Genomic DNA, 24342 nt, shown 5'->3' on the forward strand with positions numbered 1-24342 from the left:
TCTTGATTTCTAACCCTTAATTCCAATCTCTGAATTGGTAGAAAAATCATATCAGAATTAAATTAGCTGCTCCCACAGCTGTTCCTTGCCTCTATTGTCTCTGTTTCCAATCGCTTGCAATAGTTTGAATTCAATTTACGGAATACAAATTAAAGAACCCTTTTCCAACAGTGACTGTTAGGAATGTAAGTCACCTAACAGTTAGTTGGGTTGGAAAACATATAAACCAGGAGAGACATTTTAATACTGTCTCTTTAAGGGAATGCTAAAATGGTAATTGGGTGTGGTTCCTCAAACAGCCATAAGATGGAGCCAGAAACCTGGGTTGTTTAGTCAGTTCCTGTTCTGTTCTGTTGTTCTGGAGAATGTTGCTGTTCCTATTGAGTGTTACTGATCATAGTTCCTCTTGGATTTGATGTAAGTCTGTTACTGAACTGTTTTTGGTACTGGACTTTGTTATTGGATTATCCCTGGACTGAAAACTGACTGCTTTAACTGTGAATGACTTGGACTGCTTGTTTGGACTTTGCTTAAATGTTTATTGGAAGTAAAAACCTATATACAGTGTAGCTATGTGCTGTTTGTGTGTTATTCTTCACCACTCTCACTACGTCTCCCTGTGTGCGCTCATTCTCCTAACGGGGAATTACCTCAACAGTGACCACAACATGATTTACTTTTGTCTCAACATACGTCCACACAAAAATAATCACAATGATGGAATCCCCAATTATAACTTCAAAAAAGGCAACTATGATCTTATAAACAATGATCTCTCATCCCTTGATTGGCAATTTCTACTCTCTGGATGCAATACTGTAGAAGACCATTACAACATATTTTTACTTGAAGTCAAAAGAGTCATCAAACTATATGTACCATTTAGAACTCCCAAAACCAGAAAAAACAAATTGCCCCAAACAATAAGGAAGCTTCAATCCAAAAAACCTATGACCACAATTGAGTCCAACATTTCAGTTGCTAAGTGAGGTATTTGTTAAATGAGTTTTGCCCCATTTTATGCCCTTTCTTGCCACAATTATTAAGTGAATCACTGCAGTTAAATTAGCAACACAATTGTTAAATGAATCTAGCTTCCCCATTGACTCTGCTTGGTCACAAAAGGTGATCACTTGACCCCAGGATACTATAATCATCACAAATATGAGCCAGTTGCTAAGCATTTGAATTTGGAACACATGAGCATGAGGATGCTGAAAGGTCTTAAGTGTTCAAAATAGTCATAAGTCACTTTTTTCAGTGCCATTATAACTCTGAATGGTCATTAAATGAACTGTTGCAAGTCGAGGACTACCTGTACTTAACTTCAGTTTCAAGTAATAGGTGACCGAACTCAACAGATTATGTCAGAATAAGAGGGAAACACTTAATACTGGCACTGCTAATGATGATTTAACCTTTCTTATGCACTGGCTGTGGATGAGAAACAATATAAAGAGCATGCTAGGGATACTGCAGAATAAAAATGTCACCATGGTGTGTTTGGGCCACTATTTAGATGCAACTGGGGATGCATCCCATCTTGGACACTACCTGTTGGACTCTGGGGACCTCCCAGATCCCTTCCAACTGCATTGTTCTATGTTCTATATAATTTGTAGCAAGGATGAAGGCCAATTATTCTGAATGTGTACTTCCACTCTTGACTTTTTCACCTTGAGGGCTAAGGAAGTAGAAAAGTTGGAGCAGGCAGCAAGTGTAAAAATGCAGTCATCTGAATTAAAATACTTCTCTGTGCTCAGTAGACTGGCTAGAGATCAAGTCTGAAACCCTGTTCCAGGCTGAAAGAGCCCTTCTTTTCCTGAGTTGTAAGGGAACAAAACTGCTTCAAAGTCCAAGACTGGAGCTTCCTTCCTTGCTCAGGGCAGCAGCTGCTCCCTGAATGACAAACACTGGCTGTTCCATGAACCTGTAGCCAGAGACAGTGTGCAAATACAGAGGAACAGACATTGTTGGCGCCAGCAGGCTTGCAACTCTCTCCCCATCCTTGCCCCCACCCCCTTTTTTTTCTTCAGTTTGAAGCTTGGCAAAGTATCTAAAGAGGGAAGAAGTTAGGTAAAGATTCCAATGTCTTGGAGGCAGTTATTATTTGACTTTGATAATAAAAAAAAAGCTGGTTGTTGCAGGCAAGCCAGGATCCATCTTGGATGAAGTCCAGAAAGAAGCTAGCCAGAAGTAGGAAATACTTTGGCTCTCTGAGTCACATGGTTTGGTATTTACATTATAAAATCTCATTGTTACATACCACAGGTGGGGTTAATTTCTTCATGATGTTCTCTTGAGATCTCAATCCTTCCTTACTTGGTTGTTATAAATCTTATTCCTGCACACAAATCAAAAAACACACAGAATTACCAAGATCCAGAGATTCCTTTTTCTCATTCCTCAAACCATTACAAACAGGATTCTTCTCATTAAAGCTCCAAAACACATTGATTAGAATTGCTGCTCTTTAATTATGATTCTGAAAAAAAATCGCAATCATTACCTAATGCCAAATTAGTCCTTTGCTAATGCAATGCAATCAATAAATCTCCAGCCAAGTTCTCTAGGATAACTTCACCATGAAGACAGCTGCCAAAACATGTGACCAAGCAGCCTTTTGTTCACATCATTTATGCAGCATTATTTACTGCAGTCAAAATGACCTACGCAAAATATTGTTGCCGGGCAAATAAATACATTCGTACCATTGAATTATTTTTAAAATAATCAGGTGGTATCTATTGGGCAATTAACTTCTGCCATTAAAAGTGTGGAAAGTGGGAGATAATCTTTTTTCCTGTGCTTTCATACTCAGATCTAATTATGTCATTTTTAAATTATCGCCACTACTTCCTGCCAGATTCATTTGCTTGTTTATTATTTCAGCTGAAGTCTTCCCAGTTTTAATGTGATCATGAAAGCTTGTTATAGCAGGAACCATAACGTGCAATAGTAACCGTTTATCCTACTTGCTCTGTGCTAATGCTTAAAAAAAGTATCTTTCATAATTAGAGTAAAAGTGCCATTCTGTACACGCAGTATACTGAAATATTTGAGAAATCTTCTTCCCCTTCAATTTTTAAAGCAGTTAATGTCTCCAGTTTGATATTCCCTAGTAGGCAGTTTCCATTCTTAGCACTCCTATGCCTGTGTGTTTCGTGCAAACATGACCTTGAATATTTATGAACTTCACCCAAAGCCTAGTAACATACACTAATTAATGCAACTTGATTTCAGGGACCTTGGATGAGGCCCGAGAGGCATACATGACCTCCAGTGTGCATTAAAACTAATACTTAAATCAAAGGCTTTGCGAGTGCAACAGGTGGAAACCAAAACTAAGCAAATCACAATTCCAGTTACAAGCCATTCTTTGTAGCAGTTGTCACTGACCCTTGAAATAATATTTCAATGGCCAAAGAATGTTGTCCTTTGTACAAATTCCTTAAAACAAAATTCATTCTTAATTGAAAGTGAGACATGCCTTTTTGAAAATAAAAAAATTATCTATTAATGAAAATGTGACTATATTTCTCCCATGGCATAGATTTTATGTGACATTAACCAAAACTGTAGGGAGATCATGGTTCACATGATCATGGTGATAGGCCAACTGTAGGGAGATCATGGTTCACATGATCATGGTGATAGCCCAATTATGACCTGAAAGTGCATCAACACATGTGCATATTGGGTCTAGTCATGCTTCTAATTCATTGCCAATGGAACAAATCATATATACAGTATCTGCATACATTACTTGATTTCATATGCAGAACTCAAAAACTATATATGAAAATATATTGGAAAGGGGAAATTCATACAAAAATGAATAAAATATATCTGTAACAAATATTCACATTATGAATAAAACATTGTATGTCAATTTAATAGAATTGCAAAATGATGCAGAAATAGGATATAATAAGCTATATGTTAGAGAGAGAAAAATGATAACTATATGGAAATTTACCAATCATCCCTTTCAAACAAAGGGAAGCAACCACATTTTTATCTCAAAAGCACAAAGATTGAAAAGAGGCATATAAAAACAGAGTATATACATTGTCTCCAATTTTATCATAAGTCCTGTAAAAGTTTGAGAGCGTGACTGTCCCAAAGTCATTTAGTAATCTTCACTGCTGAGTGAAGACTTGAACTGGGATTTCCCCAGCTCTAACTTAGCAGTTGGCATCTTTTCCCAAATGCAGATATGGAAAACAAAATAAAAAAAATTCAAAAGCAAAAGATATAGTTAAGCTGGAAAAGATATAGTTAAGCTTAAAAAAACTATGGTGTAAATTCTTACCTCAGGTTGCTACAGTAGATTGTCTTAATTCTGAACAGCTTGATTAAATCATGATTTGTTGAGCAGGCCAGAGTGATATGGTTCAAACATAAACCTAGTAATAACCTTGGTTGTTGTTTTTTACCATGATAAGCTCCTTTGAAACCAAAACCAAACCAATCATGCCTATGCCTTTACATAGAATATATGAATCTAGCTTTGTGTTCACATAATTTCCTTTCAGTTATTCAACCAGATATCTTGGATGGATGAGTTTAATATGGTATCAGATCAATGGACAATGGGCATCAGTTTTAGGTGAGCTAGAAAAGAAGTGCCAAGAGACAAAGTCAAAAGTTGGAAGGCAAACCAGGAAGTAGACCTGAGGATTAATTTTATTTATTTTTTTTATTTTTTTATTTTATTTTATTTGATTTGTCAATTGTTTACAAGATAATAAGTACAAGTGTATACATAGTTGTGAATATATGAAATGGGTACATATAAGAAAAATAAAAGAATAAGAGAAACAATAGGACAGGGACGGTAGGCACGTTGGTGCGCTTATGCACGCCCCTACAGACCTCTTAGGAAAGGGGTGAGGTCAATAGTAGACAGTCTAAGGTTAAAGTTTTGGGGTTTGGGGAAGAGACTACAGAGTCGGGTAGAGTATTCCAGACGTTGACCACTCTATTGCTGAAGTCGTATTTCCTGCAATCAAGTTTGGTGCGGTTTACTTTGAGTTTGTATCTGTTGTGTGCTCTTGTGTTGTTATGGTTAAAGCTGGATTAAGCTAGGATTAAGCATTCTTACCTGGAACTGGAAGACTTCTTATACTCTTTTCTTGGGCCAGTCTAGGTGGAAGAGTTCAGGATTAGAATTAAGGTTCAGAATTTGAAAGATAATTCTAAAGATAATTTTCAAAATCACAGTGCTCACATCATTATCCTCACCCACCTCAGGAACAAGGTCGATAGAGTTACTGCCTTCATGCTGCTGCTGCTGCTGCTGCTTTCACAGAAGCAAAGTGCATGAAGGAGAAGGCCAACTTTCCCCTTCTCTCATTTTCTCTTCACTAGTATCATGCTTGCTGCAGAATATCATCACTGCTAGCACCCAGGCCAAATATATATGCATGAGTGATGAGCCCATATTTTAAAGCCAAACAGCTATCAGCTGACAACTATGATGAGGTTGCACCTGGAAGCAGCAGAGAGATAGCAGACTGTGTCTTTTATAATACCACTCACCAACACTGGTCAATTATACTCAGGTTGATTTAGACTTCCAAGGTGGATATTGACTCACACACTGGTGGATAATGGGGAGATCTCAGTTTGAAAGATCTCAACTCTCTCACAGCCCAAATAAGGGTAGTCCTGGAGGCCAAAGTAATGGGAGCATGCCTGCACAAAGTTAAACTAAATACCCCAAAGGTGCTGGGTCTGGGATGATCCTAACCAGGGGTGGGATTCAAATTTATTAACAACCGGTTCTGTGAGCATGGCCTAATTTGTGGGTGTGGCTTGGTGGTCATGTGATTGGATGGGCATGGCTTTTTATGTAAACATTATAAATATTTATGTAAATATTGACTTTTTTATTAAAAAAAGAGCAACTTTTACCTAAAATCAGGCAAAGCAGGCAGGCGGATTGAGTTGCTCGCAGAATCACAGGTTTACTCAGAGATCTACCTTTTCTGCAATCTGCTACCTGAGTCTGTCACATAAAATTTGCTTGCAAGCAAAGTCATAAAATTTGCTTGCAAGCAAACTCACAAAATTAACTCACAACACACCATGTGTGTAAATATTGAATTTTTTTATTAAGAAGAGCAACTTTTACCCAAAATCAAGCAAAGCAGGCAGGCAGATTGAGTTGCTCACAGAATCAGGTTCGCTCAGAGATCTATCTTTCTGCAATCTGCTACCTGAGTCTGCACTCAAAAACAGAAGCTTCCATCCTAAGGAAGGTTCAGCTCTGCTTGTAGATTAGCTAGAAAGCAAGAAATCCAATGATTTCCTGCTTTCTAGTGAATCTAAATTGCCTGGCACAGCAGAACAGCTGATAGTCGGGGGAAAAAAGGAAAAATAGCTTAGCAGGCAAGTTAGATGGCGCGCATGCCAGGTAAGGAGTGAGTGGGTGGGTGGGGCGGGATAGGGCGAGGTGGGGCCAGCCAATGGTGTGATTTGCCAGTTCTCCAAACTGGGCAGAATCATAACAACCAGTTCTATAGAACCAGTCCGAACTGGTAGAATCCCACCCCTGGAATCAGATGCTGGCAATGTTTTTTTGCTATAAAAAAAGAGGATGATCTGTTGTACTATGCTTAAAGGCAAATGGAAAAGGTTCTATCGTGTGTTCTTTTTTTCAAAATAGCTTCCAACTGGGAATATATATCCAGAAATCATCTCAAGAGATGCTGAAAGAGGCTACCATGTAATGTAGCTTATATGAAATTGGCTGGGATTTTGAAGCATAATCAAATTTTAAATTCCTCAAGCAATGTAGAAGAGTGAACTGTTTAAAAACCATTTTAAAATATTATTCTCCAATCCTCTGTGTATAATCCACCTGGCTTCTAGCTTATCTGATCTTTTGGGCAGAACAGTATATTTTTCCAATCTTTAAAAAGCTAGATAAGTGATTTTCCTCCCTCTCTGGAGCTCAGGGAGTTGAACTACAGGACACAGTTCTTTTCTATGGACCTGACTGAACTCTGTCCAGATGGAATTCTGATAAGCAGCTGACATACTGACAAGCCTCCCTCCCCCCGCAGATTTAGACACCTCCATTCATTCTAGGAGAAAAATTTTCATTTTACAGGAGGCTAAGATCCCACCGTTACATGTATCTGGTTTATTTATTTTATTTACCAGATTATTTCTTGCTTTCAGTGACATAGAATAAAAGAGCATACAGTCAGTGGAAGAGGAGTATGGATAATAACGTAGTAAAAGGAGAACCTATATCAACAGGCCAATAATAATGAGCCATTGCAAACAGCAGTGCAGTTCCACTGAAACCCATGAACTGTCAGAGAGAACAATTAAATCCATTCATCGTAGACGAGTAATTCTGAAGATGCATGAAAGAGCACGTACACATGAAGAGTTATTTTTATCATTTAAGAAGAATCTCTCGAGCAATTTGTTAAAATACTCGGGATACCACAGACGTATCTAATGTGCTGCTTGGAGGGGGGGAATCAACCTTGGTTTGGATGTAACTATGATTCCATATCTTTCAGATTAGGAAGTATTGTAAAGTGTAGAATCTTAATTTTGCTGCCAGTGTAAAAATATAATCCCAAATTAAAAGATAGAAATAATCTGAAATTCCTAGTTTTAGCTCTCCAGCTGATGAACATGGATTCTGTTCATTCTGATTCTTCTCAGTTTCAGAGATTGCATTCGCAGAACTCCAAATGGATATTTGCTGTGTGAGGAGAAATATGGCAAGCTTTCTGATTAATATTTTACAAGCAAGAATCTAATATTACCCAGTTCCATTATGCTAGCACCAGCCCTATTATTAGATAGAGTGGGATATAAGCCATATGTCCTATTTTACAGAGCACTATCCTCTGTCTGAAGACAATCTTTTATTTATCAAAGGCTACAAGAAATAAAATTGATCAATAACTGATAAATACTTTATTTCAAAGGAACGATCAGTATATATCAACTTAAATAAAAAGCTTCGGAAAGTAGAGCAAGGACTTTGAAATTGCCCATCAACAATTACTATCTCTGAACATCAGGTATAACAAGTATACACCTCTCTTGGCCGTAGTCTTTTCTATTATTGTATATACATTCCATTCATGTATATATAAAAACTTGATACAAAATATACTATTTACATATAAAAAACCACAGAAAGTTAGAATGAGAACTGTAAACTTACTCCTCCCTCACAATATTGTGCCACCTAAATAAATCAGATAAGACATCAAAAGAAGCATGTGTACAGCATAGGGATCATAGGAGTTTTTTCATTTGGATTTTTATATAACATCAAAAAGAGATACATTTGAATATGAGACTTAGTGAAGTGTTCCGTTTTTGGCCACTTACCTGGTTGAGAGGGCATCTAGCTATAAACTGAACAAACAATCTAGATTTATGTATTTCATTACGTTTAGTAAACAAACTTATTTGGCCGCTTAACTCACTTTTTGAGATTTTATTCTGAAATGTATCTGCCATTCAGCTTCATTTCACTAAAACGTAATGCAAGGATAGCTGTTATTCTGTTTTATTTTTTTTAATTTCAACTTTAAAATCTCACTGAAATGGGGAGGAATTTGTTTATTGTTATTATTACTGATATTGTCTGGGAGTAAATATATCTGTATCATTGCCCTGATTAAATAAGTGGAATATAATCATCAGGATAAAAATAATAATGAAATAAATGGACTACAAGCCCACAATGGAAATCTTTAGCATTCTTATCTCCATTACTAGAATATACAAAGAATATTATTTTCTACTCTAAGCTGTACATTTCTTAAGATTAGTCTGTAAATGTATATGATGCCTCAACAAGCGACAGAAACTTTTTGACCTTGTCTGGACTCAATAGTTTATCATAAGGAATTCTGATCTAAGAAAGAACCCACACCTGCTAACTTAAATTAATTCAAATCTCCAGGGTCAGAAAAAAATACACCTCAGAGTAATATGAAGCTGGCAGAGGTGATCTAAGAACTGTCATCTGTAATCTCTGCAAACTCTTGAGGAAATGGTGAGGTACTGGAATACTGAAAAGAATAAATAGTCTCAATATTCAAGCAAGAGAAAATTGGGCAGCTTTGCAATTGGCTGAACAGCCACACCCAAAATGTGCTCATAAATAGTTCTGCGTTAACTTGAAGGGAAGTATTAAGCTGAGTTCCCCAGGGTTCTGCCCTTGTTTCTGTGTTATTTAACATTTTTATAAATGATCTAACCCATGGACTGGAAAGGATATGTTACAAATTTCTGACAACACCAAACCACAGAGATTGGCTAATACATTATAAGATAATTCAGAATGAGCTCAACAGATACGAACATTAGGCCAAACCCACAAAATATTAAAAGATAACAAGTGTAAAGTCTTGCATCTCTGTAGAGAAAGTGAAACGCAAAGGCATAAACTTGGGAGAACCAGTTTGGCAACAGTGAAGGATCTAGGATTTCTAATGGGTTACCACCTGAACAAACAGTGTGATACAGCAGCTAAAAAGGCAATCTTGAGCTGCATTAATATATATCCTATGCTGGTTATGTTACATTTGGAGTATATCTTGTTTAGTAATATACATATATTAAACAGACATGGAGAATCTGAAGTGAGTTCAGGGAAAGAGCTATAAGGATGATAAGAAGTCTGGAAAGCAAAACCAATAGGGAACAGCTAGAAGAGTTAGGTGTATCTTTGTTGCGAAACAGAAAACTAAGAGGAGGAACTGCAGCAGCCAGTCAAAATCTAAAAAACTTTTACATGCAAAATTGGACAAACCCACCTATTGATCTGAGAGTTTGACAAAAATAAATGAATTGAAATTAAAAGAAAATAATTTCATATTGAATATCAAGATTTTCCTGATGATTTGAGCAGCTAAACAGTGGACCAGTCAGTTTAGAACAGTGGGGGCTCCTTCTCAATAGAGGTTTTCAAAAAGTTCTGGATAGCCACCCATTAGGCACTGGGCAAACACTGAACTAGAAGGTCTATTCCAATGTTCCTTTATTAACTTTTTAAAGCATTTTAATAAAGATTTGTGTTTGTTTCTGTGTGTGAGAGACAGAAAGGGGGGAGGGAAGGAGGGAGAGAGAGAGAGAGAGAGAAGGAGAGATGGAGATTAGGATGGAAAGTTGTATATCATGAAATAACCAAACCTTTGTTTTAGAGCACAAAAAGTTATTTTATATCGTGCAGGAAGTCTTAACTTCTATAGTTTTTTTTCTCAAGTCTCACTGAAAGAAAGAGAGTCACTGAGGCAGGGAAAGAACACTGTATTCTGGAATATTTGATTTAGCATTAAGTGAGGTTATTTCAGTGTTTTTTTTTAATAATTTTTTTAAATTTTTTTATTCTAGAAAAAAACATTTATTTGACATACATTTAAAACAGACAAATCAACATATATATCCGGAAGAGATGATTCCACCAGACTGTCAATCATTTGGAAACCTGCACTCACAAACAAAAAAATCTCCACACCACTAGCCAAGCAAACACCTGGGCACAAACAGATCCCCCCTGATACCTCCAGCTCAAACACATCCCAACCAGGCACCCAGATGAAACCTAGCTTCCTAACAAATGATAGCCGCCCATTTACCCGGAGCCAAGCTGCACAAAAGGCCTCCAATAAAGGAACACAATGTTGCCAACCAATCAAGACACAAAAAGAGCCACTAAACAGACAGAAGATATTAGAAACACCAATCAAGCAGAACACAGCAAACTCCAAGACCAATAAACACAGACCTAGATTCCCAACCAATCAGGATGAAGAAAAAACCATTCTGGCACAGCAATAGGCTGCCCCAAATTTAAAACTGAAACAACTGTGGGGACCTGACTCACAGACGGACACAACCAGAAGCCTGATGATGGCAGATGAGATTCTGCCGAAACGTCGCTACAACTTTAAAAGCACAACTACTATGACGTGGGAAAATACCCGAACAAAGCTGAATGCCATACATATAGATAGATAGATAGATAGATAGATAGATAGATAGATAGATAGATAGATAGATATAGATATAGATATAGATATAGATATAGATATAGATATAGATATAGATAGATAGATAGATAGATATATAGATATAGATATATAGATATATAGATATATATAGATATATAGATACACACACACACACACACACATTTTACAGCGTATATTGAGCAATGGTTAATTTTTTTTTCTTTATCTTTATCATTGACGTGATCTACCTTGTTACACTAACTCCTTCATTCTTTTAATGTTTTAATTTCTCTATATAGTTTATAATTAAATGCACGTCTTCTGTCATTTCCATAACTTATCCAAATATCAAATATTACCTTTTCTATAACCAATCATACCAAATGTTCCATATTTCATAATGGTCACTATCTTGTTTATTTTTTAACAATTTGGTTAGGCTATCCACCTCAGCACATTCATGTATTTTTTTAAATTACCATATCCTCTGAAGGAATGAAAGACAGTTTCCAGTTTTGTGCGTAGGTTATTCTGGCCGCAGTTATAATGTGCAAAATTAAATATTGATATTTTTTCTCCATGTTTAAATCTATCATACTTAGCAGAAAGGTTTCGGGTTCAAGTTTTAAATTTTGTTTTGTTATATTTAAAATCCAATTTCTAATATTCCTCCAAAACTTCTGAGCACATGGACAAGTCCACCACATGTGAAAATATGTTCCTTGTGCATAGTTACATTTCCAACAGTTGGGTGGTAGGTTGGGGAACATCTTAGCCAGTCTCGCAGGAGGTAGGTGCCAGCGATGAACCATTTTGTATACGTTTTCTTTATACAAGACTGACATGGTTAATTTGTAATTTGTTTGCCAGATGTGTTCCCACTTATCTAATTCAATACTATGACTCACATTTTTAGCCCAAATTATCATAGATTCTGTGACTGTTTCTTCTTTTAATTTGTAATCCAAAAGTTATTTATGTTTTACTAATTGTTTTCTTTTCCTCTCCTAGCCATATGTTATCTAATTCTTGTGGGGTCATATTAAAGCCAAATTGTTCTCTATCTTTTTTATAATGGGTTTGTATTTGTGCAAAGGGCCACCATGCTATCTCCTTTCCTTGAATTTGTATTTGGTTCCTATTTTTAAGCTCTCTAGTATCATATAGTAAATCTTTATACCTGACAATATTTTCATAATCCAATAGATTTGGATATGTGACTGCTTCCAATGTAGATAGCCATAGTGGAACCTTTGGGTAGTGTTTTTTTTTTAATCTTTCCCCAGATATTGAACAACACATTTCTTACATGGTGCCTTTGGAAATATGAATGTTGTTTAGATTTTCCATTCCACATGAAGGTGTGACAGACAAGTTGGAGATCAAAACCTTCTAATACTAATAACCTTCTATTTTCTAATTTAACCCAATCCTTAAGCCAGTTTACTATAGCAGCATCATAATATAATTCAAAATCTGGAAGGCCAAATCCTCCTTTTTTCTTGGCATCCTGTAATAATTTATAACCTATAAAAGAGGTTATTTCAGTGTTAAATGCTGTTATTTTATAACCAATATTTTAAACTTTCAAACTGGTTCAGCACCACTTCCTCTTATGTTCTTCCCATAACTGGAAGTGGAAATTAAATAACTGCAGATTTACAAAGCCATGAGAAAAGATTAGCCTAGTATAATTTTAATTGTCCTCAAGGCAAAAAAAAAATGGCAAATGTCACAAAGTGCTAAAATCTTCAAGGTTGAGATCAATCTGAGCATCTTTTCAAATGCAACCTTATACTTCAAGTTTCTTCTAGTCTAGCAAACACTAATTGTGATTGGTTTCTATGGCTTTCTCAGTGGGAGTCAGCAGAAGTTCCTTGACACAACTAAGCAAAAACATTAAGATATATTCTTATTGAGCATATGGCATTAGGATGGTATTCTAATAAAAATATGGTATCTAACGTTATGGTATTATGTGAATATATATTGTGAAATATTCACAGAAAAATATGCATTTAAATACAAGGGCTATATAATGCAGCTTGGGTCTCTGGGTGATGGCTAGCCTCAGTTTTGCTTTCTGGTAAATGGATCTATGCCATACCTGCAGGGACCGTTCTGTAAGAATCTCTATAAATATGCTCTTCAGTCCACAAAGACAGAAGAACCCCACAACTTATGTACAATAGAACTTTAGCACATGAATATCAGCTGATTTTCCCCCTGTGAAAATTGGTGTTCATTGGTGTTCTGAAAAATCTCACCTCAGGTTTATTGTGGAAGTTGAAAGCATTGTTTGAATTTTATTTGTAACTTCATGTTTATTAATACGATTTATAGATTTAAGTTATCTTTAAATATTTGTTTTCCTTCTTGCAACAATCTGAAATCAATGAGATGTTATTCCTAATTTAAATCCTTTAATTTAAATCCAATTGATTTTAATATTCCAGAATGATTAAGATTGCAATTCAACCCAAATAATATTTGTGTGTGTATGTGTGTGTGTGTGTGTGTGTGTGTGTGTGTGTGATTTTACAAGATGTTAAAGTTTGTCTTAAATAATATGTATTCAATAATTGTAGGAATAATTAAACTGTTTATTGTGCAAAGCATTTCATCTGCTCATATACTGCATAAGTCATAAAGTGTTCTGTTTCCTTTTGGCTTAGTATTGTTTACTGTATCAACTGTAAACTAAGCCGTTATGATGTGTTCAACATATAATGGCTAAAAAAGAGGCTCAATATTATCTATAAGCAGAAACATATTATTGAATATGTTTAATGTGTGATATCTCCTCTATCTTATCCTCTCAAGGTTATCTGGTTTATATATGCAGTACAAATCTATACCACCCACTTCCTCCTCCACAAATTCTTCCCAGCCTCCAGGGTTGATTAAAAGTCATGCAAAACTGCAAAGAAAGCAGTAGATACCTTTATTTTGGCAGAATTAGTTGTATGAAACCCAAAGCCTTTAACTGAGCAGATTTAAAATATTTCTGCAGAGTTATTTCTTATTTGATTCTTACAAGACAAAGGCTAAGTAAGATTGAGAAATGTGTAATGAGTTCCAAAGCCAACTTGGATCAGATAGTGAATCAACAAATGTTAGATTATGAAACAGTGGTTATCTTGAGAAATAAATCAGACTTTTCTGCTCTGCCAAAATCCACCAAATATTAGGAATCTTAGCTTAGTCTTGAATAACATCATGAATTCTTAATAGCATGATGATTTCAGCCTCTCTCACATGTGGTACTAATGTTTATTCAATATATTAAGCCATCATTTGTTTAATCTAGGAGCAATGAATTGCTTACTTAACAAACAGTGATAGATAATATACTATCTACCTTCCTACAGATTCAGCTTTGCTGCTACATAAGGTTTATATAATAAGTCATAATTGGCTGGTTTCATACAACTCATTTGATTTTTTTTGTTTCCTTCAAGTAAAATGTTATGTCAGAATATTTATTATTTACTAAAAATAGTAAAGAACCGCATATAGCGCAGATTATTCTATCACAGAGGTCTATTTAGTTAATAGATTAATATTAGGAGGCAGTATTATTTTATATTTCCTCCCTAGAAAAATATGTACAGCTCTCATCTGCTGATTTTAAACAGATAAATTATTTTAAATATCTTTTAAGATATAGTTGTTTATAGTATTTTAATTGTCGTGTTATAGTTTTATGTCAAAAAAGTTCACTTAGTATTGATGTATTACATAATATAATTATATAATTGAGAGCTTCCTTGATGTCCATTGTCCCAACAGTCAGAATATAATTAGAATATTATTGCTAGATAAATTTGTTATTGATTCATTGGAAAAAACGACTTATTGAACTGAAAATACATTAAATATTTCTATGCAAAGGAAAAGGATTTAGAAATAGTAAGGCAGATAAATTAATTGTAGAGAAAAATTGCAACCTAACAGAACCAGGTTTTGCATGAATACTATTCACTACACCACACCATAATTTTTCATCCTTTAGCCCATTTCATCTGCACATGTATTCATATATAAATTAAAAATAAAATCTTTGTGAATAGATGGACACTTGCTTATCAAGTTTGTTTGCCAATAACTGCCTCTAGGAGTTCTTTTAAATGTAGTGTATCACTTATATTTCAGAGGTGGGAAAAAGTGTAATACTCTAGAAGTTGCTGACCTAATCTCCATGCATATCTCATAATTGCTCCTACTACAGCTAGGAGTTGAAGTTCATAAATCTGAAAGACTTGTGAGAAGAATTTTATATTAGAAAACTGACCTCAGAAATAAAGCAATGCATTTTCAACTCCTAAAGCATTGCTTAAAGTCTCCTGTCACCAATTAAAACTGATCTGTAAAGCAAAGCTTTCATTAATTACTTATCAAATGACCAAATGCATTTTGCATTCCAATTTTCTATATTTACTTCTTGATACAATAGAAGCCGCTTTCCCCTTACTTTCCTTAGGACTATCCCAAATGCCAAGAAAGATGAGAAGCTATGTTAGACATGTATTTAAGCGCAGGGCAGTAAGAGTTCTTTATGGACAAACTTTTTAACAAAGAGCAAACTTTGAACAGTAACAATTGTATATAGGAATGTATAGCCTTTCCTCATCAGTCTGACTCTTATTTGACCACCTTATCAGTACTACAGAAACAGTAAGTAGGAGCAGGATAACTTAAGTAAATAGGATAACTTAAGCATTTCATGAGGACTGAGAGTTGCCTTTTCTCTGACTGTTCCTGTTTCAAAATATGCATGACAATTTAGATTTTTAAATAACATATTATTTATTCATCTATATCCTGATGAAGCACAGGTTCATCAGGATGTGTAGAGTAAAAGCATAACCATTAAGAGTATCAACATTCCCCTAGAACTGTTTATAACATTATTGAACAAAATTCAACAGTCACGTTTTATATAAAAAAATAGCATTTGCCAATTTGCACTAAAGGAACCTCCCTTGACCCTAATGGCAGTAAGGTATTAGGAGAAAGTGTTCTTGCATACTATTACTCTGAGGTCTAGGCCACTGAGATAGTTTGTGGTAAGCATCAGGACTATGGAAGAAATAAGACATGATAAAGTCTGGCTTATATTAGTAAGTTTTCTTGCTAAATCGGTTTAGACAGGCTGTTCAGATTTCCAGCTGGCAATCCTATAGATTTATAAGCATCATTTAAGCCAACTTTGTATTCAATGCAGGAATTCAGGCTAAAGCATATTTAACAAAGTACCATCTGGTATTTCCCATCTCTTATGTCTATGGAGATTCTCAGTCATCCAGATTATGGTAGTCCCAAAGGTGCTTTTTCAAAAAGCAACTGAACTTTGTTTTTCCTTGAAGATGTTTCACTTCTCATCCAAGAAGCTTCTTCAGTTCTTCCTGAATGGTAGAGGATGGAAGGATTTATATTCCTTGCAGTCATCTGGTCATTAGCACTCTAATGGTAAAAACAGGTGTGAAGCGAAACATCTTTGAGGAAAAACAAAGTCCAGTAGCCTTTTGAAAAAGCATTTTTGGGACAACCATCTCTTCTTTTGGAAATGGTTCCACTGCTGTTAATATTAGGAAGTTTTTCCTAACATTCAACCACTATTGCTTTTGTTGTAACTTAAATTCATTATTTCATATCAAACACTTTGAGACACTAAAGAACACATATTTTTATTTATATTTCAAATTTCTTCCACCCATCCTCCTTGCCCTTTATCTTATTTTGTGTAATGCTCCCTCATGTACTTAAATGAGTGCTGTTATACTTTATATATATTGTACTTTAACGGGACATTGCTCAAATAATATGCATGTGGTTCTCAATTGTTGAAAAGCTGTCATGACTAAAGCATTTTAATTATGCCATGCTAGAAAATATTTTGTTTTTTTCTAGAAAAATCTGAATTTTCTACAGACACTTTTTATAGGCAAAAATATTAATCTGTATGAAAAAGAATCAATTTTGCTAAGCACTATTTTCAATAAACTATTAACCAAAACTGAAAAATCCCAACATTGTACACATTTTGGTTACAACAGTTGCATTAGAAACAGAGAAGAATCTCATTTGAAATACTGTTCAAATACCTGTTTTTTTCAAAGATTCAAAATTTGAATTTTATTAGCAATGAAATCCAATACATTTTACAACAGTTATCCAGCCAAATAAACCAAAGTTATAAAAACAAGTCTATTTATAGAACTGAAAAGAAGAAAAATGAGAAAATGTCTAAAAATTCAGCATATTTAATAGAATTTTAATAGAAAAGAGTCTTAATAGTTTGGAACTAATCATTCTAAAGACCAGTGTGCAGTTCAGCATTATGAGATAGATAAGAAGACATATGCTGCTAACAAGCTCTGAGAAGTGTAATTACATCAAGAAATTTTGAAAGAAAATGCTATGGTTATCATACCCCAGACAAACAATGGTTTGTTCATTGTTTCATAGCTACTTCTGGATAACACCTGAATGACAACTAGAATAAATATCATGAAATATAATGCTATTATACACAATAACCACAACTCTATCTTTCCTTGGAGCACATATAACGGGTATCCTATATTTGATTTTGTTAAGGTTTTGTTGCTATTGTCAAAATGTTAAGGAATAACTGCATTGCACATAACAACTGGATTAATGCTTAGATGTGTTGCAGGTAGGACAATTCTTAGTAGCTGTACTCTCATTTGGATACTATCTGATACAATATCCAGACAATTTATGTTCAATTTATGACAATTTAAGTTACCATGCATTACACCTGAGTTCACATTTGCACTATATGATTGTTTGCCTTGCTTAGTATGGTATGTGAATAAGACCACTATGGTTTATTTAGTGGTTAAAACTCTTGACTGAATGGGATCCGAGAATCATCTAAGAGCTGGGCTCACACATCATATTGAGAGAAATTTATTTAAAATCATTATTTGTCATGAGTAAACTGTTAGACAGAATTTTTAGTGTATATTAAGCCAAAACCAAACCAAGCATCACTTTCATGTGTGAATTTCTTCAGCCTTTGTGTTCAGATTTCATAGCACATCTCCTCAGAAATAGAAGTCAGCAATGGAAGATCAAATTGCTCCTTTTGATTGCAGCACAATGTGCATCCCATTGATTGTCCAGACCTTGTATATATCCTATGATCTACCTTGCTTGCCTATCTCTGCAATAATCAGACAATATTACAGTCATATTAGTCTTAGCTGTAGCCTTCAGGTTGTAAACTGGTGTTCACACTATGTGGATTGGATCATTCTGGTCATGATAATAAACCTAAAGAAAAGTGGAATCATATATATAGCTTCCTTGATAAGGCAGCAATCTGGCAGCAACCTATTTTTTCTGTTTCTGTTTTCTATGTCCTCTTTTACATAGTATAATCTATCTGAAACATTGTTCTATATCTGAAAGTTAAAGAATCAAAGGAAAAGAACAGGGATCTTGAAGGTGTCCTTCAAGAAAATGACGGAGCACATGATTGGGCTGTGAAGTGTTTGGCATTTTTATTTATATCACTCTCATTATGTCCGAAGATGAATTTGTGCATTGCATAAGTGAATATCCAATTTCTAGGCTATGTACCACCTACAGATGGTGTATGTGTGTGTCTGGAAATGCAATATTGTTTTTGACTTGATGATGCACAGCACACTACAGATCCTGTCAGAAAAGGCCTTGAACACAGAATGTAAACCTGTCAAGCTCAGATGGCAAATGCTTTGAAATCTGAGAGGAAGAGGCAGCATCTATAAGCAGTTTCATGGTGGAGGCAGGAACCCTGAAGGAGACACATACTACTGGGACCATTCAGATTGTGTTATAAGCAGCAGTGAATCATAAAAGCTCTCCACAGGTGATATACAAAGCCAGTCAGCAGCTTCTCTATTAGGTTTTTTTCATAAGTTCTCTGTTCCAAGAGGAAAGATGACTGCACAGTGATTATTAAAATGCTTAATTTTATATCCATAAGTTGTTTCTGATTCAATAAGAGATGGCTTTGCCCTATTTATGGGGAATTTATATTAGAAAAAGAGTTTATGACACATTATTTTAACTCATCAACTGCAGTTTCTTCAGCAAACTATAGTTTTGTACATTACATCAGAAAATCCTTAGCATCATCTAACTTCATGTTAGATCATTATTATTGACCAACAATTTTTTAGAACATCTTTTTGAATCATCCATCAATAACATAAGTGTAAGCAGGTTTTACATATCTTCAGTGATGGCTGAGTGATACTTCAGTCTAAAGTTGTGTAAGTAGTCAGAGAGTACAGCGTGTACATGTGTATGAGAGAGGCGGAGAATATAGTTTCTGTCTGCCATTCTTTAAAGCAACTACATCTTCCTGGAATTGCAAGGCTGCTGCTTGAATGCTCTGATAGCCCTTTGTAGAATTGAATCCAAAGCATTTCAAAGTCCTATTAATTTTCCTCCTATCTGCTTCATTTCTTTCTCGTAGTTAACTTTTAACAATTAAGGGGGAGAGTGCCAATTATAACTAGGAGACCAGTTGCAGTTTTCAGAAGGAGAGTGAAAGGAATGGAGATGTCAATCAAGCCTGTTGAATTTAGGAAGGCTTGCTTCCAGATATATTTGCAGTGGATTATGAAGTGGAAGCTACCTTACATGAAATCAAATCAATCAAGCACAATATCTTTAGTATTCATTTCTAGAGAAACAGATGATAACAATCTAATAAAAATTTAAGATATCTAACAGCCCAGAGATTTCAATGTCCACCTGTGATCAAATAAGGCCCCTTGATCAGTGGTGGTATTCAAATAAAGTTGCCACCAGTTCGGTGGGCGTGGCTTGGTGGCCGTGCTTTGTGCACATGCACACACTTTGCGTGCACGCGCGCACCAAACACGCACTTTGTGCAGGCGCAGAGGTGTTCTAACTTGCCTCCTGCAAGCCTGCACGATGGTGGTTGCTGCAGCAGCTGCTGCGCGACACTATTCTGTGCCACGCAAAGCAGCTGTGCTTTGAATTCTGGCCATAAAAGTGAGTATGGGAGCCCGGGTGGGCCAACCACAGAGGAGCGAAGAGAACCGGTTCTCCAGAACCGGGCAGAACCAGTCGAATACCACCACTGCCCTTGATGAGAACAAAGATGATTACATGTCATCGAGATGTTGTTGACTCCATGTGACCATACATTCTCCAGTCCAGATCATCTGTTCCTAACCAGCTCCTTCAATTCTTCTTACATGACTATTGTAATGGATTCTATCCACCCTGCTGCTGGTTGTCCTCCTCTTCTCTTTCCTTCCACATTTCCCAGCATTAGAGCCTTTTGCAGAGCACTGGCTCTCTGCATAATGTGTCTGAAGTAAGGTAATATGAACCTGGCTATTTCAGCGAGAACTCTGAGGCGATTTGTTTGAGGATCCATCAATTTGTTTACTTGGCTGTCGGTCCACAGTATTCTCAGGAATCGTTTTCCAACACCAAAGTTCAAAAACGTCCATCTTATACTGCATCGCCGCAAATCTGTTCCGTTTAGATAGGGCAGATAGGATGAAAAGGGCAACTGTGTATAGGCGTGAGAGAGAACCGGCCGGCGGGCTTTTGGGCGACCGGCGTTGATGCAGGCCCAAGTCACCCGGATGTCACGATTTGGGGTGGGTCTGTCCGATGCAGAGGACATATCAGAAAAGCGGCGGAGGATAATCTGCTGCCACCGCTGACGCTTCCAACCCTCTTTCCTTCCTCCCTCCCTTCCCTGCGCTGGACTGCCCTCAGGGGCCCTTGCGCTGTACAGTAGCGCGCGCGCGTACGCGCGCGTTTGGTGTGTGCGTTTGTGTCTGCGAAGGGGGCGCGCGGGGCGCGCGCCTGTGTACGAACGCTCTATCCCCGCCCTCCTCGCTCTCTCCCCCTCCCCCGTCAGTGCAGCTGTTGCTGTGCGGGCGGTTATCGGAGGGGGCAGGCCGGCTGACTGGCTGCGGCTCGCTGAGGTCCACTCCCCGTCTCCGCTTCCATCCCCTGCTCTAGTCTGCTGCGGAGCTGCTCCCCGTCCCCACGGCCGGTACAGCTGCTTCTCCTCGAACTCGATCGGTCCGCCACCCCCGCCCCTCGCCCCAGCTCCGTTTCCCAGCTGCAGCTACCGAGATTACCACTGCTTCTGTTGCTGCATCGTCACGCACCCATCCCACCTCCTCCTCCTCCTCTTCCTCCGTCACTGCTGAGAAAGGGAGCGCACCGCATTGCATACAAGGACGAAGGAGAGCGGATCCTACACTCCACCTTCACCCCCGCCCCCCACCCCGACATCGCTTCAGACGAGGTAGCTATTTCGCTTCGGGGGAGAGAGATCTGAGGATCGTTTGTTTGGGGGTGCGGAGGGGGCGCGTGGGGATTTCGTCTCGACCTGATCCCTCTCGAGGGCGACGGGCGACGGAGATCAGGGGACGAGGCGCGCTTGGCGTTGTTGCTTGTGCCAGGCTTTGATGGAGCTGCGGGAGAGGAGAATTGGCCCGAGGGGCTGGTAGTGGCGGCACTGCGGCGTTCGTAAATAGATGGATTCTCTTCTGCAGGGACCAGAGCAGAGATCCGGGAGCTTTTGCCCTCCCTTAGCCATTGCTATCGTGCTGGGGGATTTTCTCTCTACAAAGAAAGCGGTTCCATCATCGCATAGCTGCGAGATGAGGATTGTCCGTCCCGTCCCCCCCACCGACCCCCTCCCCGCGATCACTGAAACTGAAATCTGGTTTTCGAAAGAGTTCCTGACTGAAGTCCTATGAGGATCGGGTGGGCGGGCGGCAAAGAGCCCGCCGGGGTGGGTGGCTGATATTAAGCAAGAAATATAATGACGTGAAATGGCAACTACAAGTAACCTGGAGGGCTCAAATCAGGTTGCTGGTTTCTTAAACGTCGGTGGGTTGCAAAAACAGGCGTGGTCGCTCTTCGCAGGTCTCCCCCTTTCCAACCCTTTTGCTGTCCTCCATCTCTTCCCATCAAGTGCTTTGGAGGAGACACTCACTCTCCTCCTGTCTACTACCCCACCCCTTCCCAATAATACATCAACAGGTTTCTGTAAATGGAAATGCTCTAGAAAAGAGATTAATACTAACCCCCTTTTTCCTTTTGGTCATGGTGAGAATAATACAGTGACAGCAGTAATAATCGTAAACACTGAACAGTCCCCTTCCCAGACCCTCTTCTCATTTAATAATTGGATTTATTTAATTATACAGCGACATAATATTTGAAGATACTGTCCCCCCACCTTCTTAGTTGTTGGCTTCTTCTCCCTTTGGAGATTGTTTATTATTCTCAGAAGCATGAGAGTGCATCAGGAGAGGAAGAATATGTATGTGGGAATCAGTGGTGCTGGAAATTATTTTACTGTTTTCATGTTATTTTTCTCATCCCTCCGCCCAGCCTCCCTTTCTGTCCAGGGAAAAATAATGCAGCACAATGCAGGAAGCATTGATAACTCTTTGCTTTGCTTTCCAGAATACATTTTGCATGAATTGGTGTCCCTTGCGCTTTATCAGAGCCCCACCCTAAGGAAGCCTGTCCAATTTTTCCTCCCTCTTTTCTTGGCCAGCAAGGAAGGACAGGCTCAGCAATGCTTTATTACTGGAAACCTCTTCCAACGCCCACTCCCCAATTCATGCAGATATCTCTATAGGGACCCTTGGAATGCTTACTTCCCCCCTCCCTCAGCTTCCTATATTTTATACTCTTCCCCCCCCCTCTACTTTGGCAGAGAGGAATAATGGGATTGCGGTCCTGCAGCTCTAATGCAGTTAGGTGGAGTCCAGCCTACAGCAGGAACACATTAATCAGATAACTACAAAAGTAGTGGGCATTGGGAGGAGTTCCTTTAGGGATAGTAGGAAGAGATGGTGAGAAATAGTGCGACACATTTCATCTGGACTGGGTGGTTCTCTAGCCTGCTGGATCCAAAGCTGAAGGAGGAATAAAATAAAAGCTAGTTGTCATGGGTAAAAGTCTCCTTTATTGGAAAGGAGGTGTCTGATTAACTTTGCTCTGTTATTTACTAGTCACAATGCTGTATCTTTCTATAGAAAACTCCAAATAGTGGATGGCTTTATGATTTTTTACATGACATTTTCATAAATGTAACCAAAAAGCGTTTTGCTGGACCAACTAAAAGCCCATCTAGATCCTCATTCTGCTGATCAGATGCCTAAATAACTCACCACAACCATAATATAAGGGCAATAGCTCTCTGGCTCAGCTGGTATATTGCCTCTGATTTCATCTGAAACTAAGCTTATTTTAATCATAGTTTGTTGGATAAGTCACAGTTGGGTTATCAAGCTTAAACCATAAACCATGGATTATAAGATGCAATGGCTGAATTTGTACATGATGTACCAAATATTTATTTGTACCAAATAAATCATGTTATGACTTAGCACAAGGTGGGAACCCATCCAGTATTCAACCATCCTTTGCCTTGTCCAGCATTAATTTTCTACTTGTTGAAAAATTCCAACTTGATGGTCATTATTATGTCTTGCATAAATATCTCCATGTGCTTTCTTATATTTTTTCAGTTTATTATTTGTAAATAGTTTGTGATGACAGTTGGTTTCAAACCTACAATGATACGTTTTTGCATTTTTTTACATGTATGTGATACCTTCACATTAAATAAGGATAAAAACTTGTGGAAAAAATTACACAGTGCATTTCAACATTATATATATATGAGTGAGTACTCACAGATGAACACTATAACAGAAGCCTGATGATGGCAGATGAGATTCTGCTGAAACGTTGCTACAACTTTAAAAGCACAACTACAATGACGTGGGAAAATACCCGAACAAAGCTGAATGCCATCTCTCTCTCTCTCTCTCTCTCTCTCTCTATCTATCTATCTATCTATCTATCTATCTATCTATCTATCTATCTATCTTGTTTATCATTGGAGGAATGACTTTGCTATCATTTTTCAAAGCCATTCTGTGGACTAGGGAGACGAGAAAACCCTATATCACTGAAATAGTCATTGAATTTAGTCTTCCAAACTGATGCTTTTCAAATAAGTTAGAAATTAACTCCCAAAATTCTCTGATCCTTATTTAAAATTTCTGTTATTCCAGGAACTAGTGAGTTTGCCCTATCAGCTCTTCTACATACATTATCATCAATTCCAGTCATTATGATCAATACTGGATGGAAGTTGTGGGAACCTAAATCTAAGTAAAGGACACCAGGTTGGAGAAGTATTTTAGATATACTGTAGATGGAAAAATAAGCTCTTAAATTTGATTGTTTGCAATGTGCTCAGATGAGGACTCCTATATGTTTGGGGATT

At 37.4% G+C, this 24342-nt stretch overlaps 1 protein-coding gene and 1 long non-coding RNA gene across 2 annotated transcripts in view; one reads left to right on the top strand and one right to left on the bottom strand.

Moving 5' to 3' along the window:
• The window catches only part of LOC148132745 (uncharacterized), a 110320-nt gene extending 107736 nt beyond the window's left edge, over positions 1–2584 (bottom strand). The window contains exons 1-2 of the long non-coding RNA XR_015748733.1: positions 2510–2584; positions 2267–2344 (exon numbers count right to left, since the gene is read on the bottom strand). This is a non-coding gene — a long non-coding RNA (uncharacterized LOC148132745). The remainder of the gene's footprint in view (positions 1–2266; positions 2345–2509) is intronic.
• Positions 2585–20932: 18348 nt separating this feature from the next.
• Positions 20933–24342, top strand: part of SPTBN1 (spectrin beta, non-erythrocytic 1) — a 187786-nt gene continuing 184376 nt past the window's right edge. The window contains exon 1 of the mRNA XM_026676704.2: positions 20933–21330. The gene's annotated coding sequence lies outside the window, so the exon portion shown is untranslated. The remainder of the gene's footprint in view (positions 21331–24342) is intronic.

Source organism: Notechis scutatus, chromosome 1 (assembly GCF_049901735.1).
Source record: "Notechis scutatus isolate UNSWTSFEM ecotype Mainland chromosome 1, rNotScu1.2, whole genome shotgun sequence".
In the NCBI taxonomy this organism is placed as follows: Eukaryota; Metazoa; Chordata; class Lepidosauria; order Squamata; family Elapidae; genus Notechis; species Notechis scutatus.